This window comes from Rhinolophus sinicus, linkage group LG11, assembly GCF_036562045.2.
Source record: "Rhinolophus sinicus isolate RSC01 linkage group LG11, ASM3656204v1, whole genome shotgun sequence".
In the NCBI taxonomy this organism is placed as follows: Eukaryota; Metazoa; Chordata; class Mammalia; order Chiroptera; family Rhinolophidae; genus Rhinolophus; species Rhinolophus sinicus.
This window is the reverse complement of record NC_133760.1, coordinates 10,806,780-10,833,174: the sequence shown is the minus strand read 5'-3', so window position 1 is coordinate 10,833,174 and position 26,395 is coordinate 10,806,780. Positions and strand designations below refer to the sequence as shown.

The 26,395-nt window shown below is 46.0% G+C and overlaps 2 long non-coding RNA genes across 23 annotated transcripts in view; one reads left to right on the top strand and one right to left on the bottom strand.

The window, feature by feature from the left end:
- Positions 1–4,819: 4,819 nt before the first annotated feature.
- LOC141567447 (uncharacterized) lies at positions 4,820–17,435 on the bottom strand. The gene is made up of 3 exons (XR_012490075.1): positions 16,676–17,435; positions 13,645–13,738; positions 4,820–6,363 (listed from the first exon to the last, which is right to left on the bottom strand). It is a non-coding gene; the product is annotated as an uncharacterized LOC141567447 (long non-coding RNA).
- Positions 15,340–26,395, top strand: part of LOC109439545 (uncharacterized) — a 102,417-nt gene continuing 91,361 nt past the window's right edge. For 20 of the 22 annotated variants that reach the window (XR_012490066.1, XR_012490065.1, XR_012490058.1 and 17 more), the window contains exon 1: positions 15,340–15,574. This is a non-coding gene — a long non-coding RNA (uncharacterized LOC109439545). The remainder of the gene's footprint in view (positions 15,575–26,395) is intronic. The other 2 variants (XR_012490064.1, XR_012490052.1) reach the window with 1 other exon arrangement.

The following is a 26,395-nucleotide window of genomic DNA, read 5'->3' as shown; positions in this document are numbered from 1 at the left end:
AACAATGCTACTATGAACATGGGTGTACAAATATCGTTCAAGTTGCTGCTTTCAATTCTTTTGGGAATATATCCAGAAGTGGGATTGCTGGATCAGATGGTGATTCTATGTCTAATTTCTCTTTTTTGGAACCACCAGAATATTTTCCACAGTGGCTGTAACATTTGACATCCCCACCAGCAGTGGACAAGGGTTCCAATTTCTCCTCATCCTTGCCAACACTTGTTATTTTCTGCCTTTAAAAAAAAAAAAAGATTTTATTGGGGAAGGGGAACAGGACTTTACTGGGGAACAGTGTGTACTTCTAGGACTTTTTTTTCCAAGTCAAGTTGTCCTTTCAATCCCAGTTGTGGAGGGTGCCATTCAGCTTCAAGTTGTTGTCCTTTCAGTCTTAGTTGTGGAGGGTGCAGCTCAGCTCCAGGTCCAGTTAATGTTGCTAGTTGCAGGGGGTGCAGCCCACCATCCCTTGCAGGAGTCGAACCAGCAACCTTGTGGTTGAGAGCCCGTGCTCCAACCAACTGAGCCATCTGGGAGCTCAGCGACAGCTCAGCTCAAGGTGCCGTGCTCAATCCTAGTTGAGGGGGCAGAGCCCACCATCCCTTGTGGGACTTGAGGAATTGAACTGGCGACCTTGTGGTTGAGAGCCCATTGGCCCGTGTGGGAATCGAACTGTCAGCCTTCGGAGTTAGGAGCATGGAACTCTAACCACCTGAGCCACTGGGCTGTCCCCCCCCCCCTTTTTTTCATCGTCATCATTCTAATGGGTGTGAGGTGGTATCTCATTGTGGTTTTGATTTGCATTTCCCTAATGATTAAGACATCGAGCATCTTTCAAGTGCTTATTCGTCTGTTTCTTCTTACATTTTTAAATATGACCACAAGAAAACTTAAAGTTGGGGCCGACCAGGTGGCTCAGGCAGTTAGAGCTCCATGCTCCTAACTCCGAAGGCTGCCGGTTCGATTCCCACATGGGCCAGTGGGCTCTCAACCACAAGGTTGCCAGTTCGATTCCTGAGTCCCACAAGGGATGGTGGGCTCCGCCCCCTGCAACTAAGATTGAACATGGCACCTTGAGCTGAGCTGCCGCTGAGCTCCCAGATGGCTCAGTTGGTTGGAATGCGTCCTTTCAACCACAAGGTTGCTGGTTCGGCTCCCGCAAAACTTAAAGTCACATGTAGCTCGCATTGTATTTCTGTTGCACAGTACTATTTCTGAGGTTTGACAATGGAATGTGTGAGCATATGCACAGTGAGGGTTTATATTATAGATGTTTCTGGATATGTTGCAAATGTGTCACAGCTCCACCTGTAGGAGACAGGCAGATATCTACGGATGGCGCTGAAGAGAAGTTGGGCTGGAAATGTCACTATTACCCAGGTCCACATTTGCAGAAAAGATGCCCAGGGAAAGAGCTGGAGGGCTCCTGCTTGAGGACAGACATCACTTCAGGGGAGACATTTGGGCATTCATAAAGCCAGACACACTGACATTTTTCATCAAATGACACTGGCAATTCTTCATCAAAGCACTTTCTAGTGGGGAGAGGATGTTCCCAGAGTGAGGTGTTGGCAGAAGAGGTGCTGAATCCCTGAATCCCTGTCTGTGGGGATTTCTGCCTTAAAGACAAGCTGCTTCTTTTTGTTCAATGGAGTCCCTCAAGACTCAGGAGTGCAGGGGTGTGGAGAGTTCAGGCTTAGCCAGGTCGGCAGCTGCTGGGAGCTCTGGTGGGGAGAATGCTGAAAAGACAGAGCCCGGCACCCAGGGAAGAGGGGAAGCACCCAAGAGTATGTAGGTGAGCGGAGCTCCCACTCCCTCACTGGCACTCGAGCAAGAGGCTGGACCAGTCTGAGGTCCCTTGGAAGCTACATCCAGGCTGTGGGAGTCATGAGGGCTGGGGAGGTGGGGCTCCATGGCCACGGGGTTTGGCTCATGCTTCACAAATGCCAAGGTAGTCCATCTCCTGGGGAAGAGACTGGAGTTGGGGAGAGGACTGACCGCAAACGGGAGGGGCGACTTAAGAGGGAATGCTCACTGTGCGAGAACAACATGGTGGTTGGCCCCTGAGCCATGGCCTGGACCACAGAGGTGACATCTGTGCGGGAGGCACTCAGGGAACTTGGGTGAGTGTGGCAGCCCCATCTGAGCTGGCCTCAGTGCCACTTTTACTGAGCTACATCCGGCAATGACCAAGTCAGCACCAGGCCCGCCCTCCTGGAGCTCTCAGCTCCACACAGGAACAGGGCTGGGATGGCAGAGTCCCAGGTGGCCGAGGGGACTCAGATAAGACAAACAGGCCCAGCTTGAAACATCAGGAACGTGTTCTTAGAGGAGAATCGAAGGAATAAGTAAAAATGAGCCAAGTAGAGAACGAGAATTGGAAGAGTATAAGTAGAAAAACAACATGCAAAAGCCATGAGATGACCTAGTGATCTAACCCCTTGCTGCCCAAAGTGTGGACCATGGACCAATCGTATCAGCATGGCTACCGTTATTTACCGATGCATAAAAACAGCCCCCTAACTCAGCTGTTTTAAAACAATGACAGTATGTATTTTGCTCACAAATTGTCATTTTGCAGAAATAGCTTATCTCTGCTCCTCAATGAGCTATTGAGCTTCAGCTAGAATCATCTGAAGGCACATTCGCTCACATGTCTGGCAGTTGATGCTGGTTCTTGGCTGGGGGCCTCTCTTCCTCTCCGGGAGGACTAGGTTGGTCTTTCACACAGCATGGTGGGCTCCAAAGGAAAGAGTCCCAAAGATGAGCCAGAAAGAAGCCACACCACCTTGTACGACTTAGCCTCAGAAGTCATGCAGTTAACTCTTGCCACATTCCATTTGTTAAGGCATCACAAAGTCCTGCCCAGGTTCAAGGCAACGGTCTCTACTTCTTTATGGGGGAGCGCAAGGTTCTGGAAGAATGTGGGACAGGAAATATTGCTGCGGTCATTTTGGGAAAACAAAAACTGCCACAGCATCACCTGGCAGCATGTTAGACCTGCTGCTTCTCAGGCGATTCCCAGACCTACTGAATCAGAATCTGCATTTAATAAGAGTCTAAGGGGCTTCCTTTGCATATGGAGAAGCACTGTTCTAAATCACAAATGTGGCACTGTTTTGAGCAGGAGGGGACATTGGTTAAGTTTAGGAAGCTCCCTCTGGCTGCTGTGTGATTACAGGGGTCTAAAGTAGGGGTTGGGTACAAGCAACCAAAGGAAAAAACAATAGGTAAATTGAAATTCATCAAAATTAAGCACTTTTGTGCATCAAAATAGATTATCAAAAGTGAAAAGATAACCCACAGAATGAGAAAAAATATTTACAAAAATATATCTGATAAAGGTCATAATATGTAAACATAGTGTCAGAGTATATAAGAACTCTAACAGCTCAGCAATAAAAAGACAAATAGTCTAACTTTAAAAATGGTCAAAGAAAAAAAATGGTCAAAGGACTCAAAAATTTCTCCAAAGAAGATACACAAATGGCCAAAAAGTACATGCAAAGTTGTTCAACATCATTCATCATTAGGGAGATGAAAATTACAAACAGTGAGATACCACTTCATTAGGAGAGCTATAATCCAAAAAGTGGAAAATAACAAGAGTTGGTGAAATGTGGAGAAATTGGACCCCTGTTGCATAGCTGGCGGGAATGAAAAATGGTGCTGCCACTGTGGAAACAGTCTGGCGGTTCCTTGTAAAGTTAAACATCGAGTTACCATGTGACCCAACATTTCCACTCCTAATATATGCCCAAGAGAATTGAAAACATGTGCCCACACAAAGACTTGTACATGAATGTTCTCAACAGCATTGTTTACAATAGCCAAATAATGGAAAAAACTCTGATGTTCACAACTGATGAATGGATAAACAAAATGTCCTGTATCCATACAATGACACATTTTTCAGCCATAAAAAGGAATAAAGTACCGATACATGCTCTGGTGTGGATGAACCTTGAAAACACTATGCTGAGAGAAAGAAGCCAGTGTGATTTTATTTGTATGAAATGTCCAAAGTAGGCAAATCCATGAGAAAGTAGGTTAGTGGTTGCTGGGGTTGGGGGCAGGAGAAATGGGAAATGATTGCTTGATGGGTAGGAGGTTTGATTTTTGAGGTGAGGAAAATGTTCTGGAATTAGATAGTGGTGATGGTTCTACAATGTTGTTTATATATGATAAACCACTGAGTTGTATACTTTAAAAGGGTGAGTTTTATATCTCAAATAAACGAAGTGTTGGTCAGTAGATGACCCCAGTGGGCCAGGATGGGGCTGGACTAGCGCAGGGCTGTGGGGAGGGGAGGAGGGTCAAGTGAGGAGGGAGGCTTAGGAAACCAAGAGGCAGGTGCTGGAAACTGATGGACAGGGCTGCGGTGGGGACAGGTGTTGGCCTTAGGACTGGAGGAAGGGGACACAGATGAGGTGCAGGTTTGGGGGAAGATCACAGGTGTGGTCTGTTGCAGCTTGACTGCATGTGTGGAGGCTGTGTGAAGTCCCATCTCTGGTACGCACTCATGTGGACGTGCTAATGGAAGGTGTCTTCTGTTGCCTCGTGGGAGCAGGGTCAGGGAGTCTGAGAGGTGGTCCATCTATTTAGGCACAAGGCGTGTGTTTAGAGTGGGGTGGGCCTCTGCTGGCCCTCCATGCCAGACACCCAGAGTCCCTCGTCCCTCAAGTCTGCCATCGCCTCAGTCAGAAAATACACAAACCTCTGGTCCAAACCTCATCAGATATTTGGGATTATTTAGGCTCCTGGCCAGGGCTTGGGGGCCTGGGTGCTCAGAGGTCAGAGGTCAGGAGTTTGGGTACCCAGGTCTCCGTGGGTCACAGGTTAGGAGACTATGCCCTTGGGTCCCTATGGGTCAGGGGTCAGAAGACTGGGTAACTGGGTTTCAGTGGGTCAGAGGTCAGAGGCCTGGGCACCTAGGTCCTTGTGTATCAGAAGTAAAGGGGCCGATGAACAGGTCTCTGCGGGCTCTGTGACCTTGGGCAAGTGACCACCTCTTTGAGCTTCGTTTTTTTTCATGGGTATGGTACCTACCGCTCAGTGCTGAGTGAAGACTCGTTGGCAGTGGTTGCCACAGTGCCTCGTCTGTAGACCGAGCTCAAACAATGAAAGCCAGATGGGTAAACCAGGTAAAGCAAGCAAAAAAGACAGTAATCACAGTAGCTGACTCTCACCAAGCATGAACTGTGCAGGGCCTAGGTAGGGGGTTTCAAACGCCCCATTGCATTCAACCCTCAGGAGGGCGTCCTTGAGGCCTGAGGCTCCCCAGGGTCAGCCAGCAGACCTGGGGCTGCAACCGGGTCTCTGATGTGCACCACGGAACCTGCACCGCGGCCAGATCAAAGTCAGGTGTGGACAGCCAAGTCCTGCTCTACTTTAGTCCCCGCCCACAGGCTCCATCCCTTCTCAGACCCCAGCCCACAGTCTCCCTGCCCCTCAGTCTTCCTCTAGAGCTGTGCTGTTTAATATGGTAGCCACCCGCCATGGGTGGCTACTGAGCACTCGAAATGTGGCTGCTCTTAATTGAGGTGCTAAGAGTAATACCAGAATTTAAAGACTTAGTATGAAAAAAAGAAGTAAAAAACACATTTTTGTCGTTGTTAATTACAACAACATGTGATATTATAATGTTTTGGATACATTGGGTTAAATAAAATATGCTATTTATATTGTTTTTACCCCTTGTATCACTCTAGCTATTAGAAAAATTTAAACTACATACCTAATAAGCTGTATTGTATTTCTACTGGATACACCCCTGCCGTTGCGCCTTACGTCCACCAGGTGGCGCAACTCAGGCTGCTGCAGCCCCACCAGCTGTAGGAGACAATTGGCAGAGCAGGTTGGGACCCATCTTTGAGGCTCTTTGAAGAAGTTGGGTCTTAGAGAGGACACTGAGACGTGCAGTTCCCACACAGGGGACCACTGTGGGGGGCGAAACTGCAAGTTCTGGTGAGCAGGAGACAGTGTGGCAGGCTCAATAATGACCCTCGAAGATATCCATGTTGTCATCCCTGGAACCTGTGAAATGTTCCCTTTTATGACAAAAAGGACTTTGCAGCTGTGAGTAAATGAAACATATTGAGATACAGAGATTATGGTGGTTGATCCAGGTAAGGCCTAAATGTAATCATAAGTATCCTTAAAAGAGAGACAGAGGGAGACTTGACCACAGAACAGGAGATGATGTGATGACAGAAGCGTGAGGCCCGAGTGCTGTGATCTGGGGCCACGTGCACGGAATGCGGCGGTCTTGAGAAGATGCAGAGATAAGGGAGCAGTTTCTCACCTGAAGCCCCCGGAAGGAACATACCGTTGCCAACATGGTGATTTTAGACTCCTGCCTCCGAACTGTAACAGAATAAATGAGTTTTAAGCCATAAGTTTGTGGTGATTTATTGTAACAGCAACAGGAAACTAACACAGGCAGGAAAAGACATTATTACTTTTTATCGTAAAATATAATTTAAACGAAAATTCAAGCAATACCAGACTTGATGAGATTGTGGGACAATGGGAACTGTCACACAATTAGTGAGAATGTAAATTGGAAAACCTTCTGAAAGTATCTATTAAACTGAGCATATATCCACCTATGACCCAGCAATCCCATTCCTGAGTATATACCATGTTTTGCTGTGTATAATGTGCTTCCGTGCATAATGCACACCCATGTTTTTGGCCCAAATTTTCAGGAAAAAAATCTTTTGTTTCAAGTTTTTTCATTGGGGAATATTGGGGAACAGTGTGTTTTTCCAGAATGTCAAGTCATTGTTTTTCAATCTAGTTGGGGGGGGGGGGCGCAGCTCAGCTCCAACTCAAGTCATTGTTTTCAATCTAGTTGTGGAGGGCACAGCTCACTGGCCCATGTGGGACTCGAACTGGCGACCTTGGTGTTATAAGCACCGCGCTCCAACCACTGAGCCAACTGGCCGCCCAGCTCCAAGTTCAAGCTGTTGTTTCTCACTGGACCACATGGGAATAGAACCAGCGACCTTGGTGTCATAAGCTCAGCACTCCAACCACTGAGCCATCTGGCCTCCCCCATCTCAATTTTTTAATTCAAATTTTTATTTGTTTACATTTAGGTCCTTGTTTATTATTATAAAGGAATTTTAGCATTTTTTTTTTAACATACTATGCTACAATGAATTTTATGTAACAAATAATTACAAAACAAAAGAACAGATACAACCTACAAGAAATTTTATGTACTGGTAACAAATTTACGATATTTAGCCGTCATAGAAGGCCAAGAGCTTGTAGTTGCAAGTTCCTTGTAAATTCAACAAAACCAATGATCATAATCCAGGGTGTTATTTTGCATTCGGATATCATTATTGATTTCTAGAGTTACACTTTTAACTAATAAGCATAAATAAAATAATTAAAAACATTTATATAGATATGAAATTAGTACTACCCATATATAATGTGCATCCTTATTTTTCCCTCACAAATTTGGGCAAAAAAGTGTGCATTATACACAGCAAAGTAGGATACTTAAGAGAAAGATGTATATGTGTTCACAAAAGACATGCATTGGAGTATTCACTGCAGCCCAATCTTAATAGCCCCAAACTAGAAATGACTGCAATGTCATCAGCAGTAGAATGGTGTGGCAGTTCTAAAATATGGCAGCAATTCTTTGCCACTCCTTCTGTTAAGAGGTGGAGTCTATGTGTTATTTCCTTGAATCTGGGTGGGCTTGTGGCTCCTAATACTAATAAACTACGGGGAAAGTGATGCGATGTTACTTCCAAGGCTGGGTCACAAAGAACATAATCCAACTACCCCATGACCACCATGCTGGAGAGGTGACGTGTAGGTGCCAGGTCCCAGCTGACCCCAGCCTTCCAACCATTTTCATCAAGGTCCCACATACGTGGGTGAAGATGTCGTCTTAGAGGCCGATTCCTCAGCCCCAACACTTCCAACCCCATTCATTCACTTCATCTCAGCTAAGTTCTCAAACATTGTGGAGCCGAAGCGAGCCACCTTAGTTGTGCTCTGTCAAAATCCTGACTCACAGAATGTGTGAGCACCGTATTCCACTAAGTTTGGGGGTTTATTACATAGCAATAAATAATAATAATAATAATAATAATAATAATAATAAAATATATATGATCATGTGTTCCATAATGACATTTTGATCAATGACAGAACCCATATACGCCCATAAGATTATAATTAATCTGAATTTCCTGTAAGAAATGGAACGAAATGTGGTTCAGTAGGATTTTTTTTTTCTCTGATGGGAGCAACATCTGTTGGGCTTGGCAATTGATTCTTTCTCACTCAGAGCACCTCAATTTTGAGTGCACAGATTACATCCCCATCAGTCAGTCACCGACCTCTTTCACCAGAGGAGCCTGTCCCTTCATATTCCAAGGACACCACCACCCTCCCAGATCCAGTTTGGTGGTCTTCAGACTACATTCTGTAAATTCTTTGTTGAGGACCTAAGATTTTGGACAGGGACATAGGTGCCCAGGAACTACATTGATGAGTATTAAGTGCAACTGCCTCTTTGGGAAAACCTTTCTGTGGTTGTGTGGAGCCAGCCTGTCCAGGTACTTTGGAAATATTTTCAGGTTGTAATGATGTAAAGCATAGGTAAATTTTATTTCTTGCATCAGTTCAATGCTAGAGAGAGCCCTTTGTGCCAGATAGGGTCAATGGAACCAAAACCAAATTTCCAAAGTCAAAATACCGAGTCTTCAGTTCTACAACACTATATGTTAAACACCTTCTTTTTTCAAAAAAACTTTAAAAAAATATGTAAAAAAAAAATTTCAGTTACCATTGACATACAATATTACATTAGTCGCAGGTGTACAATATAGTGATTAGACGTTTATATAACTTATGAAGTGATCACCTCAATAAATCTAGTATCCATCTGACACCATATAGAGTTATTATAATATTATTGACTATGTTCCTTATGCTGTACTTTACATCTCCATGAGTATTTTGCAACTATCACTTTGTACTTCTTTTTTTAACTTAAAGTCAAAATTAAAATAAATTAGATTAACCACAACCAATTTGTACTTCCTAATCCCTTTCCCCTTTTCACCCACACTCCCAACACCCCTCTCATCTGGCAGCCATCAAAATGTTTTCTGTATCTATAAGTTTGTTTCTGATTTGTTTGTTTGTTTATTTTGTTCTTTAGATTCCACATATAAGTGAAATCACATTGCATTTGTCTTTCTCTGACATACTCGACTCAGCACAGTACCCTCCAGGTCCATCCATGGTGCCGTAGATGGCAAAAATCCATTCCCTTCTATGGCCAAGCAATATTCCATTCTATATATGTACCCCCTCCTCTTTATCCATTCATCCATAGATGGGCACCTAGGCTGTCTCCACCTCTTGGCCATTGTAAACAATACTGCAATGAACATATGATCCCTCAAAAGTAGCATTTTGCATTTCTTCGGTGTGAGGACAGAGCCCCAGAGAGCAGTTTCCAGGCTCTCAGCCTCACGCTAAAAGGTGCTGGCTCAGGTAGTAAATGGCCATCAACTGTGATTGGATGGCCATCAGCTGTGGCTAGTTGGCCGTCAGCTATAACCAGTGAGCCATTGGCCACTAATGCAACTTCTGTGGCTATGCTAGCAGAAAATGGGGGCTAGCAAGAAGATGGTGGCTGAGCCTGCAAGCGGCGCAGTGAGGGTTGAGAATTGTGTGGCTCCTGTTTCCTGTTTCTCCAACCCAGCCACCAGCAAGAGTATAGTGGTTTGACTCCCCTACCTATGGCTCCATGGGTGTTCCTTTTTGGCCTAGCCACATCCTGCGTTCTTATGTGGGAAGCGGGACAAGAGACCCTGTGTGACTCGCTGCACGACATTCGGATAAGTACTCAGAAGTGGGATTATTGGGTCCTTCTTTGTCTCTTGTTATAACCTTTGTTTTAAAGTCTATTTTGTCTGGTATAAGTATTGCTACTTCAGCTTTTGTTTGTTTCCATTTTCATGATATATTTTTTCGATCCCTCTACTTTCTCTTTGTGTGTGTCTTTCTTTTATTTTTTTTATTGGAGAATGTTGGGGACCAGTGTGTTTTTCCAGGGTCCATCAGTCCCAAGTCAAGTCGTTCTCCTTCAATCTAGTTGTGGAGGGTGCAACTCAGCTCCAAGTCCAGTCGCCGTTCTCAATCTTTAGTTGTAGGGGGCACAGCCCACTATCCCATACAGGAAGTGAACCAGCAAATTTGTTGTTAAGAGCTTGCACTCTAACCAACTGAGCCATCCGGCTGCCCCTGTATGTGTCTTTCAATCTGTAGTGATTCTCTTGTAGACAGCATATGTAAGAGTTTTGTTTTCTTATCCATTCACCCTTCCTATGTCTTTTGATTGGCGCATGTAATCCATTTACATTGAAAGTAATTGTTGACAGATATGTAGCTATTGCCATTTTATTACTCATAATTTTGATTTTTTTTTCCATCTTAATGAAGTCCCTGTAACATTCTTTGTAACACTTGTTTGGTGATGATGAATTCCTTTAGCTTTGTCTTGTCTGGAAACTATCTGTCTTTCGATTTTAAATAATAGCCTTGCTGGGTAGAGTAGTCTTGGTTGTAGGTTCCTGCTGCTTTTCATCACGTTCCATATTTTGTGCCAATTCCTTCTGGTCTGCAGAGTTCTGTTGACAATCAGCTGACAATCTTATGGGAGCTCCCTTATAAGTTACTAGTTGCTTTTCTCTTGCTGCTTTTAGGATTCTCTCTTTGCCTTTACCTTTGCCATTCTAATTATAATGTGTCTTGGTGTGGACCTGTTTGGGCTCATCTTGTTTGGGACTCTCTGAACATTCTGGGCTTGTATGTCTATTTCCTTCACCAGGTTAGGAAATTTTTCAGTCATTATTTCCTCAAATAGTTTCTCACTCCCTTGCTTTTTCTCTTCTCCTTTTGGTACTACTATGATGCAAATGTTGGTATGCTTGATGTTGTTTCAGAGTTCTCTTAAACTATCCTTATTTTTTGGGATTCTTTATTTGTTTTGCTGATCTGATTAGGTGTTTTAAGCTACCTTGTCTTCCAAATCACTGATTCGATCCCCTGCTTCATCTAGTCTACTGGTGATTCCTTCTAGTATATTCTTCATTTCAGTTATTGTATTCTTTACTTCTGACTTGTTCTTTTTTATGGTTTCTATGTCCTTTTTTATGCTTGCTATGTCTTTGTTGAAGTTCTCACTAAGTTTCTTGAGCATCCTTTTAACCATTGTTTTGAACTTTGTCTCCGGTAGGTTGCATGCCTCCATTTCATTTAGTTCTTTTCCTGGAGTTTGCCCCTGTTCTTTCATTTGGGATGTATTTCTTTGTTTCTTCATTTTGGCTGCCTCTCTGTGTTTGTTTCTATGTATTAGGTAGGTCTGCTATGTGTCCCAGTCTTGGCCAGGTGGCCTTATGTAGTAGGTGCCCTATGAGGACTTGGCACAGTCTCCCTGGTCACCTGTGCTGGGTGATCCAGGAGTGTCCCTTGTGTAAATTGTATGTGTCTTCCTGTTATAGTAGAGCCTTGATTGCTATTGGCAAGTCAGTAGGTGGGATTGACATTCAGCCTGATTAGCCATGGCATTTGCCATGTCCACAGCTTATAGGCTGCTGTATGTGTGGTTTAACCCACTGAGTGGGATTTGCCCCAGTGAGCTCTGGTGCATGCTGAGATCACCATTTGTGTGTGTGCCTGTGGGGCTAATTGGGCGGTGCTCTGCTGTGGTTTGCAGCCAACCTCCAGGAATGTTGGTTCTGGGGCCTGTTGGGAGAGGCTCCAGTGCAGGCTCAGGTCACCCACTGCCTGTGACCAGCCAAGGACTACATGGTAGGAGCTACAAAGCAATCCGTGGTGTTTTGCTGCCTGTGCTAAACCTGGAGGCCCATTGGGGAGGCCACGCTGTGAACCAAGGATGGCTGCTAGCAGTACTGAGCCTGGGGTAGCTCCACAAAAAGCCAGGACACCCCAAGTACTGCTGTCACCTGCCAGCTCCCTTAAAGTTCAGCCATTAATAAAATATCATATGGTATGCAAGTTGGATGAGGCAGGGTCTCAGGGAGTCACTACAGTGGGAAGCATTGTAGTTACCAGGTAATGTAGACTCTGGTTTGGTGTCTGTGCTGAGCCTGGAGTGACTCAGCAAAAATCTCAGAGCACAATGAGGCCAGTAATTGCCTGATTGGGGCCCGTGGACTCTGATAGTTTTTCAAGAAAGAGTGCAGTGTTGGGGGTGGTGGCTGACTGCTCTCAGAGAAAGTGTCTCTGGTGTTGGGGGAGTTGGGTGAGGTGAGGTCCCAGTGAGTCAGCAGGGAAGAGCCCCAGAGCTCACCAGAGCAATCAGATTCAGATTTGGCTGTAAGCGTAGGGGGAGGGCTCAACACATTAAAGACGGCGGCCGGCTGCCGGCTGCATGGGAGGAGGCCCCCTCACAGAGAAAATGCTGACTATCCTCCAGCTCTTGCTTAGAAGCTACACCCCTCATTCTGCTCCCTGTATGCCTCTGACACCCCTTGAGTCACTAGCCCTCTGCCGAATCCCAAGGTGAGTGCCTGCAAACGAGTGAGTCTGTGCGCGGGCCCTTTTAGGACATGTCTGGGTTTCCCGCAGCCTTCTGTCCCACCAGATGATTGGAATTTCAACTGTTTTTCACAGCCAGATATTGTGGGGGCTCCTCTTCCCAGCACCAGTACTCCGGGTTGGGGAGCCTGGACTGGGGCTGGGGTCCTTCACGCCTCCAGAGGGGAATCTCCAAGGCCAAGATATCCCTCACAATATTCATCTGCCACATGGAGGTTTGAGATTATCCCATTTCATGAGGTTTGGGACGAGCCCATTTCGTGTCTTCACCCCTCCTACCAGTCTCAATATGGCTTCTTCTTTATATCTTTAATTATAAAATTTCTGTCCAGCCAGACTTCAGATGGTTCTCCAGGTTGATTGTTTTATAATTTAGTTGTATTAATGTGTTCATGGAAGGAAGCAGGTGCAACATTTACCTACTCTGCCATCTGGGATCTCTTCCTTGTTCATCACATTTTAAAAATGCCTTCACAGCAACATAGACTGGAGTTTGACTACATATCTGAGTACCACAGCCTAGCCAATTTGACACATAACATTAACCATTGTAGGTACCTTCTGCAGGCCTAGAGGATTTAGGGAATCTGGGGTCAAGTCTCAAGTGTATGTATTCAGGAGTAGGTTGCCAATCTCTAGTCCCAAGGGTCCCCTTTCTCTAATTTAGGATAGAGCATTTGGGAGGCCAAGAGCTCCACTGAAGTTTTGCTTTTTACACTTCAGTCCTGCACTGGGCCTTCAGCTCTTCCTGCCATTCAGTGGTGGGAGAACAGGATCCCATCAACTCTCACACTTTACTTTCAGTTGCTAACTGATATGTTTGCGCCTGACCTTGACTCTCATGAATACTCAGTGGCACTTTATATCAGCCATTTAATTCCACACTCCTTATCATTACCTTTCTGTTAACCCAGAGACAGTGAGTGTACCAGCTGTGCACCCCCTTAACCCATCCCAGAACACTGCAGGTGAAATGTCCACAACGACATATGCTTGGGACAGTTAGCACCACAATTCCCAGCTGTGTGAGGTACTCACAGCTGTCCTGTGGTAAGTGATCCAACTCAGGAACTACACTTGGGGCCAGCTTCTGAGGACCACTGCTGGTGTGGACGGTCTCTGGTCATGTTTCCTACAAGAAGAGCAGGAGACAGGATTTAGTAAGTTCATGGTGAGCGTACTGGAGGGAATCTAGGTAGCACAGAGCAAGGAATTTAGCAGGGGTCGGGTCTGACTAAGGTCTTTCTTTCTTTCTTTAAATTTTATTGGGGGAATATTGGGGAACAGTGTGTTTCTCCAGGGCCCATGAGCTCCAAGTAGTTGTCCTTCAATCTAGTTGTGGAGGACACAACTCAGCTCCAAATCCAGTCGCCATTTTCAATCTTTAGTTGCAGGGGGCACACGCAGTCCACCATCTCATGTGGGAATTGAACTGGCAACCTTGTTGTTGAGAGCTCACGCTCTAACCAACTGAGCCATCCAGCTGCCCCTCTGGAAGCTCAGCTGGAGCTCATTGTCTTCAATCTAGTTGTGGAGGGCGCAACTCACTGTCTCTTGTGGGAATCGAACCAGCAACCCTATTGTTCAGAGCTTGTGCTCTAACCAACTGAGCCATCCGGCCGCCCAGACTAAGGTCTTTATTGCTGCAACCTGACCATGGAACTCTGGAGCACATACTGCAGCCCAGAGTCAATTTTGGGCTCCAGAGCCATGTGCCAGGCAGGCTCTGACTGCTGACTGCTCTCCAAGTGGGTGCAGGGCAAGAGCATGGGGAAGGGACTTTGGTTCAGCTGAGGGCAGATCTACACTGCAGACGACATCTGCAGGGATGAGTTGCAGTTTGCATATAGGAACTGAGCAGTGAACCGAAAGTATTGACTATATTGCATAACTTCTTCAAATAGAAATGTCAGGTACTTTGGGGGGAATATCAGCTACATTGAAAATTAGATGTGGCCATGAGCAGTGGCAAGGAAAGATACAGTTTGAGCAGAAGAGAGATGGGGGCTTGTGAAGGCACCAAAGCATAGTCAAGTTGAAAGAGACTCACTATAAGGGGGATCAAATATATGATGATGGAAGGAGAACTGACTCTGGGTGGTGAACACACAGTGGGATTTATAGATGTTGTAATATAGAATTGTACACCTGAAATCTATGTAATTTTACTAACAATTGTCACCCCAATAAATTAAAAAAAAAAAAGAGAGACTCACTAAGAAAAGGGAAGAACCCCACACCCTCCCCAGAGGGAAGTGACTTTGAGGGAAGGAATAAATAGCTTGGTGTGGGGGGGGAGCTCTCTGGGCAGTGTATGTGTGTGTGTCTATATATATGCATGTGTGTGTATCTATCTATATATATGCATGGGTTTATGTGTGTGATTATATACATGAATGTGTCCCTATGTGTGTATGTTTGCATGTGTTGAGTCAGGCTAAGGGACGGACACACAGATGAAAAATTAAGGAGCACAGGAGTTCACAGGTTAAGGGGTGAGGCTGATGGACAGGTTGACAGGGGACAGCAGGCAGGGAATAAGGTGAAGAGGGAGATCCAATTCCAGATGGGGTTGGAAATCCAGAGAGCTGGCAGGGACTGGGGGACAACATAGGAACCCTTCAGAGACAGAAGATCTGGGCTGAGGGTGTTGGCCAATTCAAACACGGAAGGGAACTGCTCTAGGGGGTGTTGGCCAGAAGAAGGTTTCTGACCAGCAGGGGAAGGGTAGCCAATGAAGGACAGGCTTGGGATGGGGATAAGAAACAAAACAAGTTTCCAGAGCCAGGGCAGGGTTTCCAGCTTCCAGCCTAGATGAGAGGTGTCAAGTTGCTGGCAAAGTCGGCTCTAGGCTGGGTGGTTGTGGCATCTCTGGTTGCAACAGAGGAAAGCTAACGTCCACCTCAGAGCTGCAAGACAACTTTCTGCCAGGCTTTCAAGTTTGCAAGACACCGCGATTAATTTGTGAGTAAGTGAAACTAACTGTGGCCCCAATTGGAAGCTGAAAAGGAGCCTGGGCACAGTGAGGGGGTTGGCACAGGGTAGAGGGCGGTAGGATCTTGGAGAGTTCTGAAGAACAAGGAATCTAGAAAACGGGGAAGGGGACTTGGGGGGTTAGGGGAGTGGGGAGGTGGGCGTGTGGGGGGGCTTGAGGGAGGGGCAGGAGGACCAGGGAGACCTGGAGTGTGGGGAGGCCAGAAGAATGTAGAAAATTGAGAGGTGGAAGGGGGAGGGTGTTGAGGGCCAGGAGCTTTGTGTGTACAGAGCCCAGAAGAATCTAGAAAAGGGAGACGGGAGGAGAAAAGAAAAAAAGGGGAAGAGGATGAAAAGAGGGCCATAACCCTGGAGGGGATTGGGCGTGAATCTCGAGGTGAGGAGTAACTCTACAGGGATTGGGACTGTTTGTCTACACTTTCATTTTTTCAAGCAAAAAGAGGCCTCAGTCTTATCCCACGGTGTTTAAACTGGAAGCCCAACAAGCCCCTTCAGGTTAGCTCAGAGGCTTGTTGAGGTCCACATTCTTTAGCATCCAAGGTATCCAAGGTCTATCTTTACACTTCTGGGGGTTCCTTTGCAGCACAGAGGTCACTTTCATTTTGTCTCAACCGTAATTTGTCCCTTGAAGACTTCCTTCCCCAATTGGCTGCTCCGGGCCTATTTCACTCCACTCACTTCCCCACCGTGGCCATTTTACTTCAGCGGCCATTTTACCTCAGCAGCCATTTTACCTCAGCAGCCATTTTACCTCAGCAGCCATTTTACCTCAGTGGCTATTTTACCCGTGTACCCATGTTCACTCCTCCCCCCACATCCGGAAGTGTCCTCTCCCGGCGCCAGCTTGTGTACTTATGGCACCTGCCCCGGCTCCTCACACAGAGGCAGAAGGTGTTCAAAGCCTCCTCGGATGCAACCCCAAAATTTTACCTTTGAAACCTGCCCACCTCCTAAACCCCATCCAGGCTCATAGCCCTCACCACCTCCTACACCAGGAACATGTCCTCCCTGCTCATTTTGGATTCTCTCCTGATCAGGACCCCTCCCCTGCTCAGAGCCCAGGCCAAAGACTCACCTCTAAATGAGAAGGAAGACACCACAGAACCATCCCAGAGACCACTTTCCTGTTGGGCTTTATTCTCTGTTTCAAGTTTGTCTTCTTGATCAGGGAGGCGGAGTTAGAATGATGATAAAAATAAAGTTCAGATTCAAAATTTTGCATCAGTAGTTGATGAAACCACAGTTGAGGAATCAGTCCAGGCAGCCAAAATGGAGTGGGTGTCCTCCTGACGATTGTCACAATGTGTGGGATTTATATTTAGTAACAAAACCACCATACCTTCTGTTAACGTTTCATGTCGTATCATCTCATAAAAATAATGTGTCAGGTTGTATTAAGAATTCATGAGGATTCCATAGATACACAACTGGATTCATAAGCAGAAATTAAACCACACTCACTTGTGCTGGTTGGCGACACATCGGCTTTCTAAAGAACTGTGTCATGTTTTGTAACCACTTACATCCAACAGGTTGTATGCAGCCAGAGGTATCTTCCTGACTACACATTTCAGCACCTTTTGATTAGAACTTCAGACAATGGGTCTAAGAGAGTGAGGGCTTGTTCCATTCCATGTATCATTAATTTATCTCTTCCATATTTGCAAATCTTATCCGTGAGAAATGCAGCCACAATACTCACTGCAAACTCCATGCCCCCATCCTTGCAAAATGAAATAAGCAAATCCAAAGAGAAAAAGTAACAAATGTTTCTCTTGGTGTCAGTCCTAGCTATGACTTATACCAGTAGAGTCGCTTGTATAGGGAGAAGTGCTCTTCCACCACAGGAAGTCTTGGCCAATGAGAGTGTAGCAAGGTACCCAGAGCCACTTCCAGCCAACTGGAGTGCAGGTGGAGCTGACCAATAGTGCAAATGCCATAGGGAGTAAGAGGCAACTGGAACTTCCTACAGTGCAGGGGGAGCATAGAGCGGTTCAAGTACGGGGGCAACATTTCTTATATACGAAGAGTGAACATGTGCAGTTTGTTTAATACTTTCATAGGCTAAATAAGGGTCCCCAAAGAACGAGCCTGTGTCCCCAAAGGGAAGGGTGCACCACAGCAGCAGCCCTAACCACCAACATTGTTCTAATTCCACATACACTTTCACTTGGCCTTTGAGGAACACGATCACTCAGAAAGATATTCTGACATAGGACCCTGTCAGCTTGTTTATCGTTACAACCTCTTAAAAAGGCATTGGTACTTGTCCTCTAGTGACCCAAAGGTCCTGCCTGCTGTCAGTGGCCCCATAGTTCTTCCTACATGCTACCTCCCCAGTACCCCTTTGGGCTTTCAATTTAGGGCACATATTTGTGTTCTCACCTATGTGCTTTCTTTATTTTTTCACAAACTCAGGGTGCTTGTTTGAAAGAGTTAACGAGCAGGACATGGGAGTTGAGAAGTAGGTTGTACCATGTGGGTTCCCTTGGTTGTACGCCTGGTCCTGTTGGCTAGTGAGCATTGGGCTGAATCTTTGAGAACCTGTCCTGGAGGTCGAGCATTGAAACCCGAGGAGGGCAGCAGGGAATGGCATGGAAGGATGGGCTTCTGTGCAGAGACCCATAAGGTGGGAAATTGTAAAGCCTGAGAGGAGGTTGGGATGTTGAATGTGATTTGGGATTAAAAGGATCTGCTGGTACCATGGAGGCGGGCTTTGTGAGGTGGGGGGCTTGGGCTTGAGCTTGAGGCTGAGGACCCTGAGTGCAGAGGGACCTACCATTTGAAGGAGCAGCAATTAAATTGCTGTGATGAAGTTGAAGGTGCTGATAGTCCAAACTGGAATGTGTTTCAGGGATGCAATATTGAGAATGGAAGAAAAGATAAGATTCTTGAAATCTCACATTAGTGCCCTGACATTGGGGACAAGAGGGAACACCAGATGTACAGACTGACAGGGGACATCTGAGAGAAGTCACGTGGGAGAAGATGAGCGTCTAGTGGGGGCTAGGAGTCTGGAGAGCGATAAAAGTTTGGAGGATTGCAAATACCGTGAATGCAGATTTGCACTGAGGGCATTTGGGGGTTTGAGTCAGGAAGGGAGTTTGTGAGGTAGTCACAGTAGAAAAGGGATGGGATTGCAGTCTGGTGGAAGGATAGAATGCAAGACAGGGGGACAAGCAAGCAGTTTTCACACTATCACATTCACAGCAGGTTGACATGTGCAGCTTGCTTTAAAGCGTGGTCTGGAGTCAGATATTGTCAGTATTTCTTGGGCGCGCTGCAGAAAAGCAAAATGTCACCTCTCTTAATGCATCCTTCACTAGTCTAGTCTACAATGTAACCATGTCCCAGAGATTTGTGCGTGAGTGTGTAAGGTTGAATAGGAGTTTGGACAGGTGGGAGAGTGGCACATGGGTTAGGGTTGAGGTGAAGAATAACCTTGGAGTATGTGAGCCCTTTTCTTCTGTGTTGCCCAGTCAGAGTGTACTTTCTGTGAGTCCACAGGTGAGAGCTGTGTGACAGGTCACAGTGCTGGATTGGTAGGTGCCATGGTCTTGTCCACCTGTCTCTGGCTAACCCAGGACCGATCACTTCTATTTGTGATGTATGCTGCTCTCCTCACCTGACCTTGTGTTAGGGGTGTGACAGAAGCCAGGTCCCAACGAGGAGTTCTGGTTACCCGGACATGTTGCTTCCGGCCATTCATACACTCCGTCTTTCCAGAGGCCGACACATAGGTTGGGAGCTGTTTATTTCTGTGGAAGTCATGGTCTTGCTTGAAATCTCTAGGAGTCTGCATTAGAACTGTTTTGTCCTGCCACAGGCCTGGCAAAGCTGCTTTCTCCCTCTAACATGGATTACATGGAGGTACATGTACAGTAACTTATTTTTACTCTGTGGGTTAAGTCCAGCATGGCCCTGTCTCTTGTCCACCTGTCTCATGGCCCATGACTATTGGAGCCATGAGACTTCACAGACGTAGCAGATCCTTGAGTGGTCACAGAGGTGGAGGCCCTACAGCCCATGGACCTCTCAGCCTTTGCTTAAATTGCTGATCATTAGAGCTGTTCCTGTCGGTGCATCGTGCTTGTCAATGGATGTCATTGTCCTCACTGACGTTATCGTTGTTGATCTTCAGTAAGACACAGACCACATGTCTTACTCGAGCGTTCAGATTATGCGCCACCTCTGGTTCAGCTGGTCTTATTAACTCGATGTCATCAGTATAACGGCCCCATGTGATGTTCTGCGAAATGTCCAGAATCCTCTGGACTCCACAGACAGAGAGCGAGAGACCATGAACATGTACCATTGCTGGTCCAATGTAAATGCACATGCTGTTGAGTCACTTTCTGATGAGTTTTGGAAAAAGTGTGTTTTCCTATCAACAGCTGCATACGACATATGCGAGGCTGTGTTAGCAACTGCTGTAGTTAGATATATTTGTCACAGCAACAACAATTTTGGATTAAACTAGTGCAAAGGCATTTACTGTGCTACTACCTATGAACGAGCTCAGACCCTTTCTTTCTTTGTTGGATGGTGTGTTAGTCTGGGTTGTCCAAGAGAAAAAGAACAAATAGGGCATCTGCTTATATGTTTAGCTATATCTATCTATATCTATATCTATGTATATCTACATTTAATATTTATTTATTTGGAGAGACCTGTTGATCTGCCTTGAGAAACAGCTCACAGGATTAGATAGAGTGAGAAGTTCCAAATTATGCCTCGGATGGCCTGAGAACCCAAGAGCCAATGGTGTAAGTTGCAGTCTGAGTGTAAAGGCAGACGAATGACATCTCAGCTCAAAGATCGTAAGACGCACAGAGCAACTTCTCTCTTGCTCAGTCTTTTTCTTTGCCTTCAGTGGGATGAATAAACCCCACCACCTTGAAGAAAGCAGTGTGCTTTCCTCAGTCCACCCGTGCAAATGTTAACCTTATCCACACACACACACCCTCACATAGACACCCAGAACAATGTTGCACTAAATATGTGGGTATCCAGTTGCCCAGTTAAGTAAGCACATAAAATTACCCATCAGAGCTGGTCATAGGGAGCTTCTCATGGGCCCAGAGATGTGAGTTGAGAGGGTCTGAGCCACCTGTCCATGCCTGATTCTATGAATCACTTCTGTTTTATGATGGATGTGCCGGGCCTTTCTGACCTAATGAGTGGATGTGTCCGATAGAACCCAGATCATGATGAGAAATTCAGGCTATCAGGTCACGTTATGTCCCAGGTTCAGATACACCATCTCTCCCAAGGCCGAAGAGCATGTCAGGAGCTGTTTCTCTTCTGCTGCAGAGGAATGGCCTTGCTCCAGAACCCTAGGAGCGTGCACTTCTCCTCTCTTCTTAGGTCCTGCCAGAAGTGCCCTAAAGCATCGTTCACTTCTCCAGCATGGGTTAGAGGAGACACTAGGTGCCGTAATGTGCCCCTTCTTGCAGGGTGTGTCCAACATGCCCGACTGCTGGAGCCCTAAACATGTAACAGATATAGCAGAGCCCCGAATGGTCACAGATATGGAGAGTCCCCGAAACCATCCAACTCTCCGACTTTCTCTAAACTAGATGTGAGCCTGTCACTGGCATCATTGTCATCACTGGTGTCACTGTCATCAATCATTAACATTAGCAGACCTCCGCCTCCACCCTTTGGAGCACATGTGTCTTAGTAGGCATTCAGCATACTTGCGACTTCTCGATCATCAGGTCTGATTACCACGCTGTCATCTAGTAAATGTGATGGTCCTCAGAATGCCCAGTGCAGCAGATCCTTAGAAGTACAGTGGGGAGCCGGGAATGTGTATTGTTGTTGGTCCCGTCAATGCAAACTCTCACTGATTCATCTTCCTGAGGAATCTTGAAGGACACAGTTTGGAACCACCTAAAGCGAGAGATTTGAAGGGCCAGGCCGGCGGGTCCAGTACCAGGCTCTGCTGTCTGCCCCCGGTGGAGTAAGACATGCAGCTCCCTCCTGGCACATTGATGTGTTCACCACCCAGAACCCTCACCCTGTTCGCAGGGTCCCCAGTGTTTCCTGGGTCACATCACGTGAGCGTCATTCATTCGTTCTTGGCCACGTGATGGAACCCAATCTGCAGCTCCCGACTCTGTGGAGGTCAGGCTGACTCAGAGCCACAAACTTCTTGTCACTTGGCCTGTCCTTCTGGTGATCATCCTCTGTCCTGATCTCGTTAGTATGAGCTCAGGTTTAATGTAAGGGGTTCACGCCTAACAAAGACACTCCCATTATGAGAAAATTCCAAGAGTTTTAGGAGTGACCTCCTAGGAGCCAGGGAGGAAGGCCTAGTAAATGTCTGCACAAAAGCCAAGTCTGGCTTTTTGGCATTTCTGCTTCACTAATGTGGCACTCATTGATTCTAAGTTTCCAACGGTTATTTCAGGGAACCTACACCCTGTGGCCATGGCCAACGGGTTCAATCCTGTGTGATAAGGGTTTGACCCTTATAGAGAAACTCTCATTTAATTGGGTTTACGGTTCATCATCCTTAGGATTCTGAGAATCCTGGCTCCCAGGAATACTCTCCTGAGCCTTCTTGTGTATGTGAACCGATTCTGTAATTCCTGGGTAGTATGGTCCTTTCTTTCCCTTTAGCCAACCCAACAATTCCTTCTTCTGATTTTGCTGAGATTTGACCCTTCCTGCGTGTGTGGTGACCAGGAAGGCTGGTGGCCACAGCTTGCAATGGGTCCTTGTTGTCTTGCCTTATTTGAGGCACGGGCATAGACTTTCAAGAAGCAGAGTGTTTTAGTTTCCTATTGTTGCTGTAGCGAATCACCAAAGTGTTAATGATTAAAAGAACACAATTTTATTGCCGTTCAGTTCTGGGGGTCAGAAGTCAGAAAGGAGTTTTAGATGGCTATAATAAAGGAGTGGGCACCCTGAATCCTTTGAGAGTTGCAAAGGGCAAAACATCTCCTTGCTTTCCCAGCTTCTAAAGGCCACCTGCATTCATTGGCTCATGGCCACTTCTTCCATCTTCAAAGCACAAAAACAAACCTCTGCCTCCATCACACCCCCTTCTCTGATACGCCCCCTCCTGCCTTTCTCTTATGAAGTCTTTTGTAATTAGATCGGGCTTACCAGGATATCCAGAATCATCTCCACATCTCAAGATTTTTTATTTAATCGGACTTGCAAAGTCCCTTTTGTCGGGTAAAGTAACTTTGAGGGGGACTGACGATTAAGGTTTAGACGTCTATAGGAGAGGTGCATTGTTTTGTCAAACATGGCGCCTTTGTCTTCCAACAGGTGAAAGGGTCGTGTGTGTGTCATGGTTCTCTAGGAAAGCAGGACCAATAGTCTGTATATACATGGAGAGTGAGATTTTTTCTTAAGGAATAAGCTCATGGAATTGTGGGGGCTGGCAAATTTGAAATCAGGGCAGGGTGCCGGCTGGAGACCCAGGGGTAAAGGGAAGTTGCTGTGACTCTGAAGGCAGTCTGCAGGCAGAGCGCCTTCTACATTGGGACACCTCAATCTCTTCTCCTAGGGTCTTCAACTGATTGAATGTGGTCCACCTATGTTATAGAGGATGATCTCCTTTACCCAAACTAGTGATTTAATTGTTCAGCACAGTTTATTTTATTTCAAGATCTTCATTAAAAACATATGTAACATACAATATTACATGAGTATAAGGGGTGCACCATAGTTGTGGAACACGTACGTACCTAAGGAAGTGATCACCACCATCAATTCAGCAACCATCTGACCAGCTATCACAATATTATTGACTCTATTCCCCGTGATGTATATTACATCCCCATGACGTATTTGTTTCATATGTGGAAATCTGGATCACTTATTGCCCTTCACCTTCCTGGTTCACCTGGTCTGTTTATCATGTTGTTTTCAATACAACAGCCTCACATGTCTGTGAAAGTCTTTAAAATGCTTCACATGCTTGCCCCAGGACGGGAAATTGTATGTTTCAGGAACCAGCACATCATGGGCCATAGGGGAAGGATCAATCATACAGTCTCTGAGGGGATTTTAGGGAAGCAATCTTTCTTCGGCCTTTATTTAGCTGGATCTAGCTCGTGGGTCCAGCAGCAGTCTCGTCAAGAGTCTCTCCTCCACACTCCACCCCTCATGACCGGCTCTTACAATCTCACGCGCCCCCGTCTTCCGCGAGGTGCCCTGAGTGGTCAGTGAGGGGCTTCATCAGCAGGGAGGTAGGTCGCTTTGTCGCAAGTTGACCACATTGGAGACACCATCCACAGCAACAGTATAGATATATGAAAGAAAAAGACAAATTAAAAGAAGAAATCCACGTATTAGTAACAAGTTTTCCACCATGACTTCCAGTATCCAACCCAGTGTACTAATAGGCTGCATGGGCTTGGCGTTGGATCACTTATGGCATTTACTTATTTCTTCCTATGTATGAACACAGAAGAAACATTAGCATATTCATCTGGCACAAAAACACAACACTAAGTTTCACTGATGGCACGGACACCCAGCCTGTAACTCGATGCCACAGGCATAGCACAAAGCTATGGTTGGAAAGACAGATTTTCAGGTGTTAATATAGCCGCAGCCTTGGGAATCTGGCCAAGCTGTTTAAACCATACATGCTCGCCAGGGGAGGTGGTCCTTCCTGGTTTGAGGAGGTGAATAAGTGGAGAAATATGCCAGAGTAGGATCCCTACTATCTCCCCCCTTTAAGTGGTGCTGGTAGAAGAGGGGGCCAGCTACATACCCTCGTAATGGGCAAAGGGATTGCACTAAATGGAGTACAAAGGTTTGCAAATACCCCAGAATTCCCATAAAAGCCTTTACCTGTTTTACGTATTTTGTGTTGGGTGAGTTTGTACTTTGTCTATGACAGAATTGGGAACAACACAATTCTTATCTGACCAAATGACTCCCCAAAACATTATTGCAGTGCCTGGACCTTGAATTTTCCTCAGATTCACTGCCCGTCCTCTCTGTCGTAGGTGGTCCAGTAACGCCTGCAAGGCTTTCTGTAGCAGAGGCAAATCCTCACAGGTTAACATTACATCATCAATATAGTGAGCCTGTTTCACAGAGGTCATGAAGGAAAACAGTGACAGGTCCTGAGCCACCATCCTACGGCATATGGTGGGGCTATGTGAATACCCTTGAAGGAGCAGTTGGTAGGTACCTCCCAAGTGGGAAACACATTATTTAACCGTTTCTTTGTCTACTGTGAGGGCATCAGCCTATGGCAAGGGAAGGCTTCAACCCATCCAGAAAATAGACATACAACAACGAGTGCATATTGATAACTCATATCAACACTAAGTGGCAATTGAATGAAGTCCAGCTTAATTGCACTGTGGTGCATAAGGGACCACAAATCCAAAATAACAGGCTCGCCATTAACAGGGAAGAACCAACCTGCTGTCTTGGTATTCCCATAGCCTTGACTATTCGTTTGATTTACAGCCAGTGTTTACCAACACAATATACCCTAGAAGTTTATCATCGCTAATATATATATATTTTCTTTTTGGGGGGGAAGGGGACAGGACATTATTGGAAAACAGTGTGTACTTCCAGGCCTTTTCTCCAAGTCAAGTTGTTGTCCTTTCAATCTTAGATGTGGAGGGCGCAGCTCATCTCCAGGTCCAGTTGCTGTTTTCTAGTTGCAGGGGGCACCACACACCATCCCTTGTGGGAGTAGAACCGGCAACCTTGTGTTTGAGAGGATACATTCCAACCAACTGAGCCATCTGGGAGCTCAGTGGCAGCTCAGCTCAAGGTGCTGTGTTCAATCTTAGTTGCACGGGGCAGAGCCCACCATCCCTTGCGGGAGTCGAGGAATCGAACTGGCAACCTTGTGGTTGAGAGCCCGCGCTCCAACCAACTGAGCCTTTCAGGAGGCAGCTCAGCTCAAGGTATCGTGTTCAATCTTAGTTGCAGGGGGCGGAGCCCACCATCCCTTACGGGAGTCGAGGAATCGAACTGGCAACCTTGTGGTTGAGAGCCCCCGCTCCAACCAACTGAGTCATTTGGGACGCAGCTCAGCTCAAAGTGTTGTGTTCAATCTTAGTTGCAGGGGGCGGAGACCACCATCCCTTGTGGGACTCGGGGAGTTGAACCGGCCACCTTGTGGTTGAGAGCCCACTGGCCCATGTGGGAATCGAACCGGCAGCCCTCAGAGTTAGGAGCATGGAGCTCTAACCGCCTGAGCCACCGGGCCGGCCCTTATCATCACATATTTTACAATGCTTCCCAAGCAGTTTAATACAACAACTAAGCCTGATTAGTTTAATATCTTCTCAAGACTCTATTTAAAATTTGAATTCTGGGAAGCTTGTCAAAATATTTAAAAAACATGTGACATTTGACTAAATAGATCACGATTATCTATTTAACCAAAATGACAATAAAATATAGAAGATTCAGTTTTCCTAAATAATGAAGGACTTGATTCAGCCAACATAAACAAACAAAATTATTCTAATAAAACACAGAATCTTTGTGTCCAGAAAGAAAACTTTTCACAATATCATACTGGGAGCAGACATACAGTACAGGAAACTTTGAGAAGGGAGAGGGACAACCAAACTAGTTTTGCATCAGGTTATTTTTGACATTTAAAATGGTGTACTTAATCATACTTACTCCGGTCTTATTTAGCTTGACTCAGTCATCTTTGGCGAGTGATCCAACTGAGAAATGACATTTGGGGCCAGCTTCCTAGGGCCACTGCTGGTGTAGATGGTCTCAGGTCACGTTTCCTAGAAGAAGAGCATGAGATGGGATTCAAGAGGATTGTGGCGGGGTT